Source organism: Oryctolagus cuniculus, chromosome 2 (genome assembly GCF_051225735.1).
Source record: "Oryctolagus cuniculus isolate XC-2025 breed Fujian yellow rabbit chromosome 2, ASM5122573v1, whole genome shotgun sequence".
Classification (NCBI taxonomy): domain Eukaryota; kingdom Metazoa; phylum Chordata; class Mammalia; order Lagomorpha; family Leporidae; genus Oryctolagus; species Oryctolagus cuniculus.
Genome location: NC_142868.1, coordinates 66,370,155 through 66,389,598, shown reverse-complemented (window position 1 = coordinate 66,389,598; position 19,444 = coordinate 66,370,155). Strand labels below are relative to the sequence as shown.

The window sequence follows — 19,444 nt, the reverse complement described above, 5'->3', positions numbered from 1 at the left end:
GCTCCCCTGTATCAGAGCACCAGTTTGAGTCTCAGCAGCCCTGCTTCCAATCCAGCTCCCTGCTAATGCACTTGGGAAAGCAGTGGATGATGGCTCAAGTACTTGGGCCCCTGCACCCAAGGTGTGAGTCCTGGATGGAGTTCCTGGCTCCTGGCTTCAGCCTGGCACAGCCCTGGCTGTTGTGGCCATTTGGGGAGTGAACCAGTAGATGGAAGATAGTGTGCTTTCTCGCTCGCTCTCTGCCTTTCAAATAAATAAATAAATCTTTTTTTTTTTAAAGGTGAGTGTACTTTCAACTTCACCGGCATTGTATCTCTGGCAGTCAGTCTCTTCTTTGCTTCTTTCTACCCTGGGCTCATGCTTTCTTCTCAAGAATGAAATGCTCCTAAGGCAATTGTTTCTTTTCTTTTTTTTTTCTTTTTTCTTTCTTTTTTTGACAGGCAGAGTGGACAGTGAGAGAGAGAGACAGAGAGAAAGGTCTTCCTTTGCCGTTGGTTCACCCTCCAATGGCCGCCGTGGCCAGCGCACCGCGCTGATCAGATGGCAGGAGCCAGGTACTTCTCCTGGTCTCCCATGGGGTGCAGGGCCCAAGCACTTGGGCCATCCTCCACTGCACTCCCGGGCCACAGCAGAGAGCTGGCCTGGAAGAGGGGCAACCGGGACAGAATCCGGCGCCCCGACCGGGACTAGAACCCCGTGTGCCGGCGCTGCTAGGTGGAGGATTAGCCTAGTGAGCCGTGGCGCCGGCCAAGGCAATTGTTTCTGATAGTGACTTGCTCTAGGAAAACCAAAACCGCACCCCTGAGGTGTCCTGCTAAGTCGATCATTCCTTTTTAAACTCTAGGGGAAACGCCTTCGCAGATTGCTTATCTTCCCTTACAATTTCCCCAGAGTGGAAAGTTCAGTTTCTTGAAGTTAGGCAATCAGCTCCTGTTTGCACTAAATGGAAGAAACTTCTGCGGAACCATTCAGATGGTTTTTCCTTAAAGTGTCCATAAGGTGCTACAGCTGTGCATTTCATCTGAACTTGCTGCTTGTTGCTTCAAAACATTAATCTGCATGAGAAAAAAATGAGTGAGACGAGACTGTAAGCTCAACCAAAGGTGGCCTGGGTGAGGTTGGCCTTCTGCTGCAGGTGGTCTTGACCGTGGACCTTGAGCCTGGACCGTGAACAAGACGGCGGAGAGCACAGGACTATCTTCCAAGCAGATGGAAGAAATCCGTTAGCCCTATCCAGCATGTGCTGTCCACGTGGGGGCTGTGTTTGGCTCAGGCCCCACTGACTGCCACGATCGTGGTGGCCAGAGATAGCACACTCCTCACTCACGCGTGCCTTCCTGCTCCCATGGTTTTGGACTGTGGGCCTGTAAGAGAGTGTTAGCCCTAGGTTTCCTCACCCGAACTTCAAGGTGCCTTAGCCTTGTGATTTCCCCCTTCAGATCAGCCTTCTGTGCTTTTGTGGGACTGGTTTTCTTGGAGGAAATAAAATGCAGAAGAGTTAGTTCTAGAGAGAAAGACCTCAAATGACTGGGATGCCTCTGCTCATGGTAGGGTGGTGAGTGAGAAAAGGCCTCATCAACGTGGAAACCGTGGGAGAGGTGGGCCCTCCACTCGGCCCTGATGCCACAGATTGGAGTCTGCTGGATATTAATGTGTGCCATGGATTTATTTATTTTTTAAAGATTTATTTTTTTGAAAGGTGGAGTTACAGAGAGGGAGGAGAGAGAGAGAAGCACCTGGGCCATCTTCTACTGCTTTCCCAGGCCATAGCAGAGAGCTGGATCAGAAGTAGGGCAGCCAGATCTTGAACTGGCACCATATGAGATGCCGGCACTGCAGGTGATGCGTTATCCACCACGCCACCACACCAGCCCTGGGTGCCATGTATTTATACCCGTTTCTCAACCTCCGCTCCATGATTCATGTCTAAGCTGCAATCCTGTGTAGTTCATTTGCTTCTGCCCACTCTCCCACTCCCTTCTCCCTTTTCCTGTTTTATCCCGAGTTTTTTCCTTCTCTTCTCCCTTCAAATCCACCCTCTAAATCTAGAACCGACACTCCACGTGCCAAGGTACTTGTGCGCACCGCAGCTGTGCGTGTGGTCTCCAGGCCCCTCCTCCCTGGGCTGCGTGCTGTGCCCCGACCTTGCCATCCATTTGCAGCACCTGCCCTGTTTACACTCTCCCTCCCAGACTCAGGGTTGGCCTTGTGTTCCAAACGGGTTACACACACACACACACACACACACACACCAGCATTTTCAGACTTTCTCCTGCTGTCTTCAGTTGGAACCGCTGATCCCTGGGCCGAGCGTGCCTGTAATTGGAACCGCCAATCCTTGAGAGGGTTCAAAGGAGAGATACAGAGAGGATCGGGGAAACAGGCTACACAACCTGGGAAAAGCAGGTGCGGTGCTGGGGGATCGTAGATGGGGTTCCTCCCCAGAGCATGCGAAGCCCCTTCATTTCCCCACAAGGAAGTTACCTTCAGCGGGCCTGAAAGTTTCTCTAAGAAGGAAGAGCTGGAAGCAAGTAAATATAAGCTGGAGCTTTGTCTGTCACCCCCCCAAAAAGATTCCGAAAGATGCTGGGGAACGACACACGCATGTAAAATGTTTTCACTCACTCATTCAAGAAATAATCGTGAAAAATGAGTTCCCTGTAAATGGATTAGTAAGTGCTGATCAGCTGGCATATGTAAGTGAATTGGATTTAAATTACACATTAAGGATAATTATAAGGCTGTAAGAAGGAGAGCAATTACACTTGGCTCAAACGGGGGCTTGTTACAGGCAAGAGGAGCAGAGAATCGCAGAGGCAGATTTCCCTGGCACCACCTTCAGCCCCCGCTCTGCGGTGCTTGCAGGTGTAAATGTTTGCTCGCCCGTTGGTTCAGCAAATCATGGGGCTGCCCCACCCAACCTGCTGCCAAGGTATCGTATTTTAAGCTGGCATGGTGAGAATAATATTGGCCTTTGTGTTCTAAAGGAGTGGCACGAAGTACAGTGGACCTTGACCTTCAAAGAACACCAGGATCTCCATAATCCACCCACCACCAGTCATCCCACTAGATTAGCAGTCCTATACAGCAGCATTTTTCCATGTATCATGTTTTAAGGACAGTGTTCTAGAGAAAAGCTTAGGAAGTTAACACAATACGGTGTAGTATGGGAGGGGCCTGGGGGAGGTGAGCAGTGGATGGTTTATATGGAAAGGGTTTATAAGTTATTTTAAAAAATGCTACCAAAAGATAAGGGTGTCCTTGTAATAGGCAGCCTCTAACATTGAGGGGATGGGGAGTCTGTGGAAGAAGTATGGAAAGAATTTCAGGCAGCAGATAAATCCACTGGGGAGGCAGTGGGTCTGTGACTAGGCATAGAGTGGTGGCGTTTGAGATGTTACTCAGCTGTGGCCAGGTGTCTGCTTCCATTTGGTTTGTAGGAAGAGATTACTTGCAGCCTACACTCTGAAAAAACAGTTTAACGAAGCATAGGACAACTAGAGATCGCTTCACGGACCCACGTGATCAGGAATCAAAGTAGATGTCCCACATGCTGGGAGCCTGACAGCTCCACGCCAACACAGTCACAGAGCCTCGCCATTGGGGAACAGGCTGTGAGAGGCACAGGGACTTCCTGGAGAAATGAGGAAAGGGTCCGTGGTGAATGCAAGCCCTAGCTATTCCCAGGAAATGGTCTAAAGAAGTGAAAATAAACACACATGTCCCAAGTTGGGACAGATTTTCTGCTGAAAGGCAGCCTGGAGACGGATATTTATTTCAGGCTGCTAAAATGCACTTCCTCTCTGCGAAGGGGCACTCGACCTCCTCGCGTCTGCTCTGGGTTTTGTGTGTGGCCAGATGATTCTCCAGCCCCGCTAGCTGACGAGGCAGGCTCCACAGGAAGAAACCCTCACTTGGCTTTGTCAGTTTTGCAGGCGAGCAAAGTTGTCAATGAAATCTCTTTGATGCAACGACCAGCTCTTTCATCTATCATTGGCATCCATCAGGCAAGTTCCAAAATTCTCACCAAGTAGAACTTAAGGGGATCCAAAGACACTGCTACAAACCTAGGGAATTTCTCACTAGGCAGGTGGACACAGCAGCAGCATATGGGGCTGTGGGTGTGAGACTCGGGCTGGGCTACAGGCAGGATGTTTCTCAGTGAACACATCACTGCTGGTTTTCCTGGGGTAGCTCTCCCCGGATCCAGTCAGCTTGGATGTGCTCTGAGGTGACCGGATATTAACTTGACTGTTAATGACATTGAGAAAATCTCAGTGTGGGACTTCGACTTCAGATTTTTAAGACTTCCATGTTGGGTAGAAGTTGATATGTAAACTTTATTTTTAAGTCGTAACTTCCTTCCCATATAGTATGAAGGAGACAGAGTGGGGGTCAGTCTACAAGAGATGTTTCCCCAGGTGTCTGGATGGATCCTTGAGCTAAAAGAAACCTGACACCATGGAGAAGCACCAGGAGGCTCTTGGGCCCAGATCCGGGGTTTCAGGCACTTGGCCGTGTACCCAATCCCACTGAAGCTGAAGACTCCAAAGCAGTGGGAGAGCATTTGCTGTGCCACAACTGAAACAGGAAGTGGAACTGAAGACAAGAAAGTGACATTTAGAAAATGCCCAGGGAGTTCACTGAGGGTTACAAATGATCTGTGTTTAAGATCTCCTAAGAAACCATCACAGGGCTACACGTGTTTCAGGCTCTTGATGCGGATCGGTATAGACTTGTTGTAAAATGGAGAAATTGCACCAGCACCGTTTCTGCTTTTTTTTTTTTTTTTTTGATCAGCTCCTGAAAATGTATGTAGATGCAAAATGCCAAAATTCCTCCCTTGGATGTGTAGCTGCTTCTAAGAATGACTTTTCACAAGATGACCCTTAAAAACACTTTACTTGGCTTTAAAAATTTTAACTGACACATAGAAATTATCCTTATTTATGGGGTCCCATGTGACATGTCGATATATGTGTACATTGTGTGTTATTCAAATCAGGGTAATCATATCTCATCAAATATTTATCATCTCTTTACAATTAAAACATTCAGCTATTTTTAGAGACATCCACAGTCATCCTACCGTGCAACAGAACATCAGACCTTCTTTCTCCTATAACTTAGTTCCTAGTAGTCAACCTCTCCCCATCCCCTCCTCCCTCCCTGCTCCAGGTTCTGGTAACCCCTCTTTATCTCTGCACTTCTAGGAGAGCAATGTGTTTTTGTATTACAAGTATGGATGAGATCATGTGAGATTGTCTTTCTCTGTCTGGCTACTTTCACGTAACATAATGACTTCTAGTTTCATCCAGGTTGTCACAAATGACAGGTTTCATCCTTCTCATGGCTGGGTGGTATTTCATTGTGTGTATATTCCATCTTCCTTATCCATTCATCAGTTGATAGACAATTAGGTTGTTTTGATTTTTTTTTTTTGGCTATTATGAGTAGCATTGCCAAAAACACAAGTATACAGATGTTTGCTCAATAGATTGATTTCACTCTCCTTGGATGTGTACCCTCTAGTGGGATTCTTGGGACATATGACTGCTCTATTTTTAATTTCTTGGAGAGCTCTGTACTGTTTTGATACAATGGCTGGACAAATCTGCATTCCCACCAACAGTGTACAAGCACGCACTTTCCCCCTCATCCTGGGCAGCACTTGTTTGTATTTGTCCTTTTTATAATAGCCAATCTAACTGCAGTGAGGTGATAACTTGTGGTGGTTTTTATTTCCATTTCCCTGATGATTAGCAATGTTGGCCATTTTTTCTTTAGAAACTTTTTGTTTATTTTTTTGTATATCAGAGACAGAGAATGTGTGTGTGTGTGTGTGTGTGTGTGAGAGAGAGAGAGAGAGAGAGAGAGAGTTGGTCTCCCACATGGGTGGCTAGGACTCAAATACTTTGGACATCACCTGAATTTGGCATAGATGTATGATGCTATATTGAGCTCTACCACAGACCTAGGTTAGGAGGACAAAGTGTTGAGATAGAAGGAATTTTTAGCCAGCAATTTCTCAGTAGTCCAGGGTTTCCTTTTTCCCTTTTCCCCACTTGTCCCTCCTCCTCCTCCCCTTCCCTCCTTCAGAGAAGAACAAGGTGTGGAGAGTGAGGCCACAACTGCAAGCTATAGGCAGGAAATGCCATCTCATGACCCTAAATTTTATACTCAAGATATTTTAGAACATGGTAACATATTTGTTGTCTACTTCTGTTTTGCTTGGTATCACTAATTTCTTAATGCATTGCAGTTGCTCTAAATGCTGCTTGCAAATCCCAACATGAGCCACCAAGTTGACTTTAATGGTTGCACTTTCCCTAAAATGGAGGAGATTTTTTTTTCTTTTTAAAAGTGTTAATGCATTATTTCAGTTAGTCAGAAGATATTTATAGATCACTCCCAGGATGCATAGTGACATAATGGGTCTTCAGAGATATCAATAAAAAGCAGGCGTGGACCCTGCCCCGCTGTATTTCCAGCTCCTTGGAAAGAGAGGCCTGGCCTGTGATGAAGGTATTTGCTCCAGGGAACCTGCAGAGTGGGATGTAGGCTGGAGGGGAGAAGCAAGAGGCCCCACTGCAGGGGGATCAGTAGAGATATTTGGCCTGGAAACCCCAATTCAAACTTCTACTGGGCCCTGGGGGGAAAAATATAAGTTGTTCAGGACTCTGCACTTCTGAGAGACACTGGCTGGGAAGAGGCCACAGAGAGGAAGAGAGCTGCGACAAGTGCCCAGGGCGCTCTGCTGTGTGGGTGCTTTAAAATTTATTTATTTATTTATTTGAGAGAGAGAGAGAGAGAGATCTTCCATCTGCTAGTCTACTCCTCAAATGGCTACAACAGTTGGAGCTGGGCCAGGCTGAAGCCAGGAGCCTGGAGCTACATCCAAGTCTCCCAGAGCTTCACCTGGGTCCCCTACATGGGTAGCAGGGGCCCAAATAGTTAGGGTCATCGTCTGCCGCTTTCCAGTTGCACCAGCAGGGAACTGGATAGGAAGTGCACAGCCAGGACTAGACCTGGAGCTCATCTGGGATGCTGGCATCATGGGCAGGGGTTTAATACGGTGTACCACAACACCAGCATCCCTGCTCTGTGTATCTTTATTTTTAATATTTATTTATTTATTTGAGAGGTAGAGTTACAGATAGCGAGAGGGGGAGTTCTAGTCCTATTCTCCCCAGATCTATTCCTTATTTAGACGCTTACATTTTAACTCCGAAATAGATGTTACTAAATGTGTATGACTTACGAACAAGTGTGATCTAGCTTCAATTCTTCATTTGTACTTGTTTATAACATTAGACTTCACATTCCTACCTGTAAAATGGGAACCAGTACCTACCATTCAGGGTGCTTGGGAGGTCCAAGTTGGTAATTTGTATCAAATGTACACAAAATGCCTGGCCTGTGACAGGCGATCCATGGAGGTCACCTATCTCTATTGTGTCTGCGAGACTGATCACTCGTCCATGCTGGCATATGAATGTAGGAGTCAGGAAATGCATCCTGGCTTCCTTGCTTACCAGACATGGGGTCCTCGTTTTCCTGTACCTAATTTCATCAGTTGTTGCAAGGATTAAAATGAGAAATTAAGAGAGCATGCATGTCATGAGGGACAGTCATGGTGGTTCAGTAGAATAGCCTTTTGAATGTCAGAGATTAAGCAGCCTTCATGTGTATCCACTGGCAAAGAATTATGGATAGTTTTGATGAGACCACCAGGTGTATCTCTGAGCTCATTTAAGAGAGAGGGTGAATCTGCATAGTCATGGCCCTGTACAATATATACAGTGCACCAGGTATTTAAGGAAGCACTTTAAAGTACAGAAGAGGCCGGAGAGGAGAAATATTCTGCTAGTTTTTTTACAAGGTGGAGTGTGAAAAGCAAGTTTTTTGCCAGAATTTACACATCCCATGCAGGAGTCAATGGCTAGCAGGAAGAGGGGTTTGATCATCAGATGGTTAAATGTGCTGTGACAGTGTGTTCTATTAGAAGTTTTGAAACACTCAACATATGTTCACTTCACTTCAAACACACTCAAATGGAAACCACCTGGACGTACACACACTCCGCCGTGGTATGTGAGGCATCTGTGTGGAAGTAGGACAGCGGGCCAGCTACTTGTCAATCGGCACTCAACTCCATTCGCAGTCTCCCTGCCGGTTTATAAAGGGTCCGGAAAGCCTGAAAACTACATTTCCCAGACTCCCCAGCGGGCTGGCTTCCGATTGGGTTCTACCAGGGACAGACGGCGGTGGGAGTCTAGAAAGCAGAAGCCCATTTTATTTCCGTTCCTGTTCTGGCGAAGTCTCAGGCAGTGGCGGTGGCCGCGGGTGAATGTGGATTTCTGCCCAGGGGTTAGAATGTCAGTAGCTGGGAGGCAGCCGCAAGGGTTCCGGCAGTCTGGACAGCGCGGCATTCCTGGTCCCCGGAGCTGGCCGCAGCAGGAGTGACGGGCACTCCCTGGTGGGAGTTTCCCTTCCTGGCTTCCTGAAAATTTCCCAGCAAGAGCGGTGGGGCAGTGGGGACCCCAGCAGCCTCAGCAAGAGAGCCAGCTCTGCGGGTTTTTTTTTTTTCCGGTCATTAGGGTGATAGTGGCCTCCTGCAGTTATTAATCTGTAAGTGACCTCAGCTTCCTCGGTTAGTCTCCCAGCCTTTCGGAGGCGTCGAAGCCAATCTCCTATGTTAACTTCCTGCTACTTGCAGTTCTTAGTTTCAGGTTTTCTGACTGGGTGCTGACCCATACACACAGATGAACTAAACACGAAATTTAATAATCCTGGAAGTTAGGTATGAGAATTTCCATTGCAGCTGTGAGAAGAACCAGATATTTTAAGGCACTGGTACCTATTTTTTTAGAGGTATCTAAGGATAAGTTTTCAAGAGTTTTAAAGATCAAGTTGGTTTTTATTAGTGATTCATGAATCTGGTAGCATCCAGTCTGTGAAATGGAAGGGAACGCAATTGGGAGTGGTAGAACAGTGGGGTTTTGTAAGGTAATTTGAACAGGAACAAGGAAATGACAAAGTACAAAAAGCAGATTAGTCAATATCACTTTCTCTCTCTTTTTTTTTTTTTTAATTATTTACTTACTGGAAAGGCAGAGTGACAGAGAGGAAGAGACACAGAAAGAGAAAGAGATATCTTCTATTGGCTGGTTCACTCCCCAAATGCCCGCAATAGCCAGGGCTTGGTCAGGCCAAAGTCAGGAGCAAGGAACTCCATCTAGGTCTTCCACATGGGTGGCAGGGGCCCAAGAAGTTGGGCCTGCAACTGCTGCCTCTGGGGTACACTAGCAAGGAGCTGGATGGGAGGTACAGAGCAGCCAGCACTCTAATCAGACACTCTGATATGGGATGAGGTGTCACAAACAGTGACTTAACTCCTTGCACCAGAATCTGCCCCAACAATATCAGTATATTTCAAATTGCTTTCCTTGTATGGATTAAAGTATTAAAGTAGAAATGACTTCCGTATCATACCAACTAAATTTTAAAAAAAAAATATTTTTTATTTTTGTATAGAGGTTTTTCTTTTTTTAAAATTGGTTTGCTTGTTTTTCTGAAATGCAGGGTGACAGAAAGAGAGAAAGATTGGGATCTTCCATCTGCTGATTCATTCCCAAAAATGCTCACAGCAGCCAGGGCTGGAGCAGGCTGAAGCCAGGAGACACTATCCTTTGCATATTTCCACACTATCCTTTGATATTTCTGATAAGAAATCTGGGATCATCCTGATTTTTGATCCCCTGTTCATATCTATTTTTCTGATGACTTTAATATTTTCTTTTTATTACTGGTTTTCATACATTTGATTATGGTGTGCATTGCTACAGTTTTCTTTGTGTTTCTTATGCTTGGGTTTTTTTTTTTTTTTTCTTAACTTCATGGGTCTATGAGTTTATGGTTTTCACTAAATTTGGAAATTTGTGGCCCTTATCTGTTGAGGTTGATTTCTTTCTGAGAGGATTCGTTCTGAGAGGAGGAGCGTGGTGGGGGCAAGAGGGGCGGAGTCACCACACAGACCCCGGGAGTCTGGTGAAAGCGGGCCAGAGGGAGCAGACTGCAGACTCGTTTATTTCAGTTGGTACAACATCTTATATAGCCAAGACAGCCAATCCAGTCAAGGGGCGGTTTATGCCCTAACCAATCACAGCCTGTTGCCAGGCAGTATCCAAAGCCATCCAATCACAGCCTGTTGCCAGGCAGGCTCCATTGCCAGGTGGGATTCAAAGCCATTCCTGAGTAACTGACGCTCGCTTGCCAGCGGCCATCTTGGCGTGGCTTTCTCATTCCACCACACTTATCTGCCTAAATATTTTTTCCATGCTACCCACCCTCTCTTCTCTTTTCCTAATTACATGTATTAGGCTCCTTGAAATTTTCCCAAAGTTATCTGATTCTGTTCACTTTTTAAATCTTTTTTTCCCTTGGTCTTTCCTTTTGGATAATATATTTTGCTCCACTTTCAAGTATACTTTTCAAGTATACTTTATTCTGTAAAAATCTTCAAGTAATCCTATACAGTGTGTGTTTATCTTAATATTGCAGTTTTCTTCTCTAGATTGTTCTCTTCTATGTCTCTCATGTTTCTATTTCACTCTTTTTTTAAGATTTATTTATTATTTGAAAGGCAGAGTTACAGAGAGGCATAGGCAGTGTAAGAGAGAGGTCTTCCATCTGCTGGTTTACTCCCAGATGACCGCAACAACCAGAGCTAAGCTGATCCGAAGCCAGGAGCCAGGAGCTTCTTCTGTGTTTCCCACATGAGTGTGGGGGCCCAAGGACTTGGGCCATCTTCTACTGCTTTCCCAGGCCATATCAGAGAGCTGGATCAGAAGTGGAGCAGCCGGGACTTGAACCGGCGCCCATATGGAATGCTAATACTGCACAGTGGCTTTAATCTGCTGTGCCACAGCGCCAGCCCTCTATTTTACTTTTTTAACATGGAATTCACTACAATAACTCTTTTCACCTCATTTTCTATTTATTCTATCATCTGTGTCAGTTCTAGATGAGATTGAGTTAGTTGATTCTAACTCTCATTGTGGCCCATTGGCCTGTGTCTTTTTATGATTAGTAATTGTCAAGCTCATGTGAATTTTAACTTATTGGATTCTTGATGATTTTGAAATCCTGTAAATATTCTTGAACTTTGTTCTGGGATCCAGTGAAATTGCTTAGAAGCAAGCAGTTGAAAACTTAAAGTCTTAACAATCTAAAAGTTTTTCTTTTATAAGTTGTTATGTGAGACTAGAGCAGACTCAGTCTGGGCCTGACTGTTCTACACAGCTGAGTACAGACTCTGTGTACTCTGTTCATTGCATCATGAATCATTGTGTCTTAAACCTGGCTGGTACAAACAGGTGCCATTTCTAGCTGTGTGTATCAGACATTGTTCCTCCCAATCCTTTCAGGTAATTCTTTGGCTTTGGGTAGTTTTCTCTTATGCATGCCCAAATCAATACTCAGAATACGCGGTAGGGCCCCTCTGCAGAAGTCTAGAACTGTGTGTGTGTGTGTGCGCGCGCGCAAATCTCTTCGGTAGCTTCTCTGTAAGTTCTTCCTGTTTTGGTTTACCCAGCTTTTAGCTCTGTTTCCTCAGCTCAGGAAGGCCACCTGGGTACCCCTTTCCTATGCTTTAGCCTCAAAGCTCTCGGCAAAGTGAAGTGGGGCCATTATCATTGGTATCTTATCAGTTGTTTCCTATCTCTCAAGCATAATTGTCCTTCATTGACTGATGTCTGGTATCATTAGAATTGTTATTTGTTTACTTAACAGTTGGAATGACAGGTAGAGAGAGAAAGAGAGAGAGAGAGAAAGAGAGAGAGAGAGATCTTCTATCCACTGGTTCACTCCCCAAATGCCACAACAGCTGGGGCTGGTCTATGCTAATGCCAAGAGCCAAGGACTCTGTCTAGATCTTCCACGTGGGTGGTAGGGGCCCAAGTACTTGAGCCATCCTCTGCTTTCCCAGGTGTCTTAGCAGGTAGTTAGATAAGAAGCAGAGTAGCTGGGGCTCAAACCTGTGATCTGGTATGGGGTGCCAGTGTGACAGCCCATGACTTAACCTGCAGTTCCACATAATGCTGGCCCCAAGAGTTGTCCTGAATACATCTTGATTTGTTTGTTTATTTCCAGCAGGAGGGAGAATCCAGTCCATTTTGGATGTATGTGGAAGGTTATTCTGACAATAATTAAAATGGTAAGGAAGACTTTATTCAGTATCACTGCAATGGCTGTCGAAACTATAACCATAGGAGAAAGACTAGGTGGGCTCAAATCTGAATACAGCAGGACAGCTTGGAATTTATAGGAATGAGCCCAAGGCACCAGATAAGAGGCTACTTTCCCTAGGAGGATTTCCTAAGCACTGGCTCCATAGAGTCAACGTTAGGTTATTAAGACGAAGTGCTCATACTGATTTCACGCATCCTTCTCCCATATGACATTCCAGACCAAGCCTTGGTTGTAGGATCAGTTTTGCCAATTATATCCTGCTACAAGAAAGACTGATTCTTACTGAGGTCATGTAAATAATTGTAAGGCCATGAAAATGAGAATACTTGATTCCAGAAAGATGTGACAGGGAGAAAAAAGATGGATGTTCCATTTTTGTTGGTAAAAATATGATCTACTAAATGGTTACATATTGTAGTTACCTTAAGAAGGAAAGGGGCTCCTTATATAAGGAACATAGAACATTCAAGAATCAGCAATATCCCAAACAGAAAGTCACAAAAATTATAATTCTCCTTGAACTCATTCAGTCATTGGCGATTCCTTTTTAAAAAGTTACTTGTTTTCATCTAGTTGAAAGTTCGACTGGCGGAGAGGCAGAGAATCTCTTCCATCCACCGCTTCACTTCCCAAATGCCCAAAACAGCCAGGGCTGGGCCAGGCTGAAGTCAGGAGCAGAGTGGGGACAAGGGGGTCTCAGTGTTGCTGAAAAACACCCAAACTAGTTGGAGATGTTGCTGCAGAACCCTCGAACCGGGGTCTGCTTGCCTGCTGCACAGAGAGCCAATCACCAACACTGGGGTGGTGGAGGAAAGTAGGTGTTTATTACAATGAGCAGAGCAAGAGCCAGCAGCTATTGCTTGAATCCTGGGCTCCCAGAGGATTAGGGGTGAAGGTTCTTATAGATTGAAGTTGAGGCTCCGATGTGCATGACAGACTCACGTCCAAGTTCCTAGTTGATCAGTAGTGTTCGCGACCTTCCTTTGATGGGTCAGCAATGCCGTACTCTTTAGCAACTTTTTTATGGCCAGGTGGGCTGCAGTTGGTGCACGTGGTGGGCTGCAGTTGGTGCACGTGTAGGGGAGGGTTACATGTCAGTGGTAGTTACCTTCTGCTTCAGACCTGGAGTTTCCCTGCCTGGACAGGAATTCCCCTAAACAGACCCCTCTAGCCAGTACTGGTCATCAAGGTTTTCATCTATTAGACAAGCAAATGACTTGAGTCTGGTGGTTAGAACCGTCAGGACAGCTGGATCACTCCCTCAAGTCAGTGGATTCCTTTTGATGAAGGACAGGCAAGAACACCTTGTTCTAAGGGAGACAGGCGAGAGGCTGGGTCTTGCCTTCACATTATAACCCACATGAGTGAGTTGAAAATGACTGAGTAGACATTACCACGAACATTTTCTAGTGGAGGGAGAGTCCTGCTAAACTGACTTAACAGGATTCTTGCTGAAGGTGGTGCAGAGTGATTAGATCTCAAGGGCAGCAGGATTCCTGCTACTCTGGGTTAGCAGGGTTCCAGGAGGCTGAAGACAGAGCTCAGGACAGAGGCCTAGCCCAGAACAGCGCTCACAGGGACCTATTTAAGTTGGTCAAAGTGAACCACCCACCCCCCCACCTATGTGGTGTCTTGGTTGGTATTAAAAGACTGATACTGTGTACCTTTCATGGCAAATCAGGAAGACATCGGCTCATTTCAAAGTTATGCAGAGAAAACACTGGAGATGGGGTTGATTGCTCCTGGTGAAGATATTCCTTAGTACTATGAATGCGTTCCCCCAAATTCATACATTGCTAACCTAATCCACACATTCATATGGTAGTGGAATCAGAAGGTGGGGTGCCTTTGGGAAGCAATTAAGATTGGATGAGGTCAAAAGGGTGGGTCCCCATGACAGGGTCAGTGGCTTTATGGGAACTAGAGGGGAGCCTTGAGCTAGAGACAGAGTGTTGAGCAGAGCTAGAGTTGGCTCTGTCTCACCATGTGATGCCGTCTGTGACGTCAGGATGCAGCAAGCCCGTACCCAGTGCTGGCGTCTTCACACTGGACTTCCCAGCCTTCGCCACCAGGGCATCCAGAAACTGCTGCTCTATCAGTTACTCAGTCTGTGGAATTCTGTTAAAACAGGGTAAAACAGCGAGCTTCCAGTTAGGAGCCTGGGAAGGAACTGAGCTCCACCCCTGCTTGCTGTCACCTGGTTGGTTAATGATTGGTGCAAGTCACAGACAAGAAAACCCCTGACAGCGGTGGGCTGTAACAACCAAGAGTGAGGACGGACTTTTTGATTTTTTCTTTCTTCCTTCCTGCATTTCTTTCTTTCCTTCTTTCCTTCCTTCTTTTTCTTTCTTTCTTTCTTTCTTTCTTTCTTTCTTTCTTTCTTTCTTTCTTTCTTTCTTTCTTTCTTTCTTTCTCTTTCTTTCCTTCCTTCCTTCCTTTCTTTTTCTTTCTTTTCTTTCTCTCTCTCCCTTACTTCCTTCCTCTCTTTTCTCCCTCCCTCCCTCCTTCATTTCTTTAAAAAAAAAACTCTGTACTATAATATAAATTTAAAATCTGTTACCTCAAAAACTAAAAAAAGAAAGAAAGGGAGAAGGAAGGATGGTGGGAAGAAGGGGGGGGAGGAAGAAAATATCATTATGTTCTTAGATTTGTATCTACAAATCATATTGAATCTGTTAAAAACTAGTTAGGGGCTGGCACTGTGGTCTTGTAGGCTAAGCCTCCATCTGTGGCACCAGCATCCCATTTAGACGCCTGTTCATGTCCCGGCTGCTCCTTTTCCGATCCAGCTCTCTGCTTATGGCCTGGGAAGGCAGTAGAGGATGGCCCAAGTGCTTGGGCCCCTGCACCCATGCGGGAGACCCAGAAGAAGACCCTGGCTCCTGGCATCATATTGGCTCAGCTCTGGCCATCTGGGGAGTGAACCAGCAGATGGAAGACCTTTGTGTCTCTCTCTTCTTCTGTCTGTATCTCTACCTTTCAAATAAATAAACCTTTAAAAAACTGATTAAAAATTTAAAGATGTACATAAAATTAAAAAAGCAAAAAACAAAAGGGATTTATGTATTTGGAAGAGTGAGAGAGAGAGAGAGAGAGAGAGAGAATATCTTCCATCCACTGGTCGACTTCCCATGTGGTCAAATGGCCAGGGCTGGGCCACACTGAAGCCAGGACCCTGGAACTCCATCCAGGCCTCTCATATGGGATGCAGGGGCCCAAGCACTTGGGCTATCTTCTTCTGTCTTCCCAAGCACATTGGCAGGGAGCTGGACCCATAGCAGGGCAGCCTGGGACTTGAACCAGCTCTCTAGTGTGAGATGCCAGCATCTGAAGTGATGGCTTTACCTGCTGTGCCACAACACCAGCCCCCAGAGAGGCCTTTCTTAAACCTAGAACCCTATGGTATGCCCAAGTTCCCAGTCTGACTCAAAGTTGTAATGAAAATGTTATATTGCCTGCAATTAACTTATAAACTTTTTCAGCAAAGGTACCTATCTCTGGATTTTTTTGTTGTGTTTTGGTTTAGAAATTTGAATGTTAACCACCCCACCCACCCGCCCAAGAGGTTACTATGTTAGAGACATGGTCCTTGGGGTGGCACTGTAGGGAGGTTGTGAAACATTGAGGACATGGGGCCTGGTGGCAAGTCCTTAGGTCACTGGGGGGTTCCCTAAAGGCAGTTCTCACAAGAAGCTTACTTTAAAAGCCAGAATTTGTTCTCTCTCTCTCTCTCTCTCTTTCTGCTCTCTGGCTCACCATGTGATCCTGCTTCTACACATTCTCTCATGGCCATCCACTGACATCATGGAGGCCAAGTCACTGGGGCCACCTGATCTTAGACTTGAACCTCCACAACTGAACTAAGTAAGCGTTTTCTCTTTGTAAAATTGGTTGCCTCAGGCATTTCATTGTGTATTGAAAAGCTAATTCAAATCAACACCCAGAGACACCCAGCTAACTTGGAAGACCTACTGAGGAAGGAACACACACTCATACCCAAGTGCTGGAATTTTTTTTTTATTTTTTATTTTTTGGATTTGAAAGACCAGTGGGAAGTCCTGCCCTAGAGGTAGTGAGAAGCACCACCTTTCTCTTTATCGGCCCCTCCCTCCTCCCACCCCCTCATAAACACGGACAGCTTTGTTATTTTAGCATAATAAAGTTTAGAAGTGATTTTCATTGAGTAAGAGGTGTTCAAAATGTGTGGATTCATTGCAAATACTGTCCCTGCATAAACAGGGTATTATAACCCAGACAGCCTAATTGATAACATATACCCTTATAACTCTTTTTTTTAAGATTTTTATTTATTTATTTGAGAGGTGGAGTTATAGACAGTGAGAGAGACAGGGAGCGAGGTCTTCCATCTGCTGGTTGGCCACAATGGCCAGAGCTCAGCTGATCCAAAGCCAGGAGCCAGACACATCCTCCGGGTCTCCCACATGGGTGCCAGGACCCAAGTGCTTGGGCCATCTCCCACTGCTTTCCCAGGCCATAGCAGAGAGCTGGATAGGAAGAGGAGCAGCCAGGACTAGAACCAGTGCCCATATGGGATTCTAGCACCACATGCAGAGGATTAACCTACTGCGTCACACTGCCGGCCCCCACCCTTCCAACTCTTGTTTCTGGTTTAGGATTTGACACAGGACCTGCAGCCACACTTCATAGAAGGGTTCTTGCACCTGACCCTCACTAGACATTCAACTAGATCTTGCTGTTATAATGTCATGACTTCTGCCTTCAGTGAATCTGTTTTGCAAGGCACTTGTCACAGAGCCAATGGAATAGAGAACTGGTGCTTCGTTGAATTTACAGAACTGGTCGTACAGCATTTTTCATGTGTTTGTTGGTTTCCAAATATTTACTTCATGGCCGCATTTGCTACTGCCTGGCAATGAAGCTGAGAAAAGGAGACGTACAGCCCTCACTAGCTTACGTAGGTCACATGTAAGGATTTGTGTCCCTTAGCGTAGGCAGGAGGTCAGAAGCTCCGAGTCTCGAGTAAAGTCTGAATCCATTGTTAAGGACCCTTGCTGCACAAGAAGTATTTTTGAAAAGCTTTTTTAAAGAAGATTTATTTGCTTATTTATTTGAAAGCAGAGTTACAGAGAGAGTTACACACACACTGACACACACACACACACAGATCTTCCATCTGCTGATACACTCACCATAATGGTCACAATGGCCGGGGCTGGGCCAGGCCAAAATCAGGAGCCTAGAACTTCCTCCAGGTCTCCATGTGGATGCCAGGAACCCAAGCACTTGGGCCATCTTCTGCAGCTTTCCCACGCTCACTAGCAGGGAGCTGGATTGGAAGTGAAACAGCTGGGACTTGAACGGAAGTTCATATGGGATGCTGGCATTGAGGTGGTGGCTTAACCCATTGTACCACAGCACCAGCTCCAGAAGAAGTATTCTTTATTATATTCATATGACCCTTGTATTTCTGCATATTGGTTCCTGCCATTAATAATGAGCCACCTCAGTTCTTTTATTTGAAGGACTTAGCGGGGCTGTTGCCGTGGCATAGCAGGTAAAGCCACTGCATGCGGCACTGACATCTCTCTGGGGCACAGATTTGAGTCCCAGGTGCTCCACTTCCTATCTAGCACCCTGCTCATACTCCTGGGAAAGCAGTAGAAGACAGTCCAAGTGCTTGGGCCATTGCCACCTGGGTGGGAGACGTGGAAGAAGCTCCTGGCTCCTGGCTTCAGATCGGCACAGCCCAGTCATTGCATCCATTTGGGAAGTGAACCAGCAGATGGAAGATCTCTCTTCCTGTCTGTCTCTCACCATGTCTCTCTCTGTAACTCTGTTGTTCAAATAAATAAATAACTAAATCTTAACAAAAAAAGGACTTAACACACCAAGTATTTGGTACTGAGCTAGGGACATAGAAGAGAGAACACTCTGATGCTCTCTGAGCTGTTTGTCTAACGTGTGTGTCTGTGGTTATACGTCAGTGTGTGTGGCCTCAGTTTTAACTTTTGAAGGAAGTTTAAGGCCAAGCTGAATTTCTGGAAGCCAACCAAAGCCCCTCAGGCTATAATTTCCTCCCCCTGTCTCGAGCCCAGGATTCAAAGGGCACAGAAAACCTCTTCTACTACAATGTAGCTTTTGCACGAAGCTGTTCTTTCCTTTGCCTGCTCTTAGTGTCTGCAAGAGCCCCTCCGGCGGCGGTGCACTGCCTTCCCTGCTCCGGGTCTCCTGTCTCCATGCATTACACGGGACACCGAGTTCCTCTGTACTTCCGTGTCAGTCAGCTTGTATACTGAATGAGGAAATGCTTACTCCTTGCTGTGGACCACACTATGAGATTCCGTCTGGGAAACCCGCAAGTAAGACAAATAAGACCATTAGCAGGCCTTAGACTTCCTTTAATTCTAGACTCTCTAAAAACATCTGTCCAATCAAGCATTAACAAAATGATCAGTTGAGAGCCAAAATGTTGTAGGATGAGAGATTTTGGACATTATCTGAATGATGGTTAGAATACCCAAGTCACTGTGAAAATGTGGAACTTCTAGTTTTCTTATTTTTTTAAATATTTATTTATTTGAAATGTAGAATGACAGAGAGAGAGGGAGAGACAGAGAAAGAGCGAGATCTCCTATCCACTGGTTCATCCCCAAATGGCTGCAGTGGCCAGGGCAGGGCCATGCTGAAGCCAGAAGCCAGGAACTCCATCCTGGTCTCTGCCATGGGTGGCAGGAGCCCAAACACGTGGGCCATCTTCCACTGCTTTCTCAGGCACATTAGTGGGAACTAGATTGGAAGTGGAGTGACCGGGACTTGAACTGGTGTTCCTATTTGGCATGCTAGCATCACAAGCAGCAGCTTAACCCACTGCACCACAACCCTGGCCTCCCTGGTTTTTAATACAAACACCATGTAAACGCCATGGCACTGCAATGGAAAAATGTCGATGCAGCTCCCATCAGTTTTTTCACTTCTGACTTTGAACCATGCTTTGGAACCACACTGGGCAAACAAAACCAACGTAAAACACCCTAGCTCACAGAACACATGTTAAATGATTGATACTGGGCAATAAACAAAGCTTTTGGAAAGGGCCTTTGCTCTTTGTAATTGCAAAATAAATGTTTCTTTGGAAGGGTGGCTACCTCTTCTTGAAAGGCCGGCCACTGGGGACAAGGGACATTGGGATTTCTGCCAGTGGAGTGCAGAT

At 45.8% G+C, this 19,444-nt stretch overlaps 1 long non-coding RNA gene across 6 annotated transcripts in view; it reads right to left on the bottom strand.

The window, feature by feature from the left end:
* Positions 1-4,660: 4,660 nt before the first annotated feature.
* Positions 4,661-19,444, bottom strand: part of LOC138848477 (uncharacterized) — a 46,719-nt gene continuing 31,935 nt past the window's right edge. For 3 of the 6 annotated variants that reach the window (XR_011386302.2, XR_016228933.1, XR_016228932.1), the window contains one exon: positions 4,751-14,370. This is a non-coding gene — a long non-coding RNA (uncharacterized LOC138848477). Of the gene's footprint in view, positions 14,371-19,444 lie in introns of all 6 variants that reach the window. The other 3 variants (XR_016228934.1, XR_011386300.2, XR_016228931.1) reach the window with 3 other exon arrangements.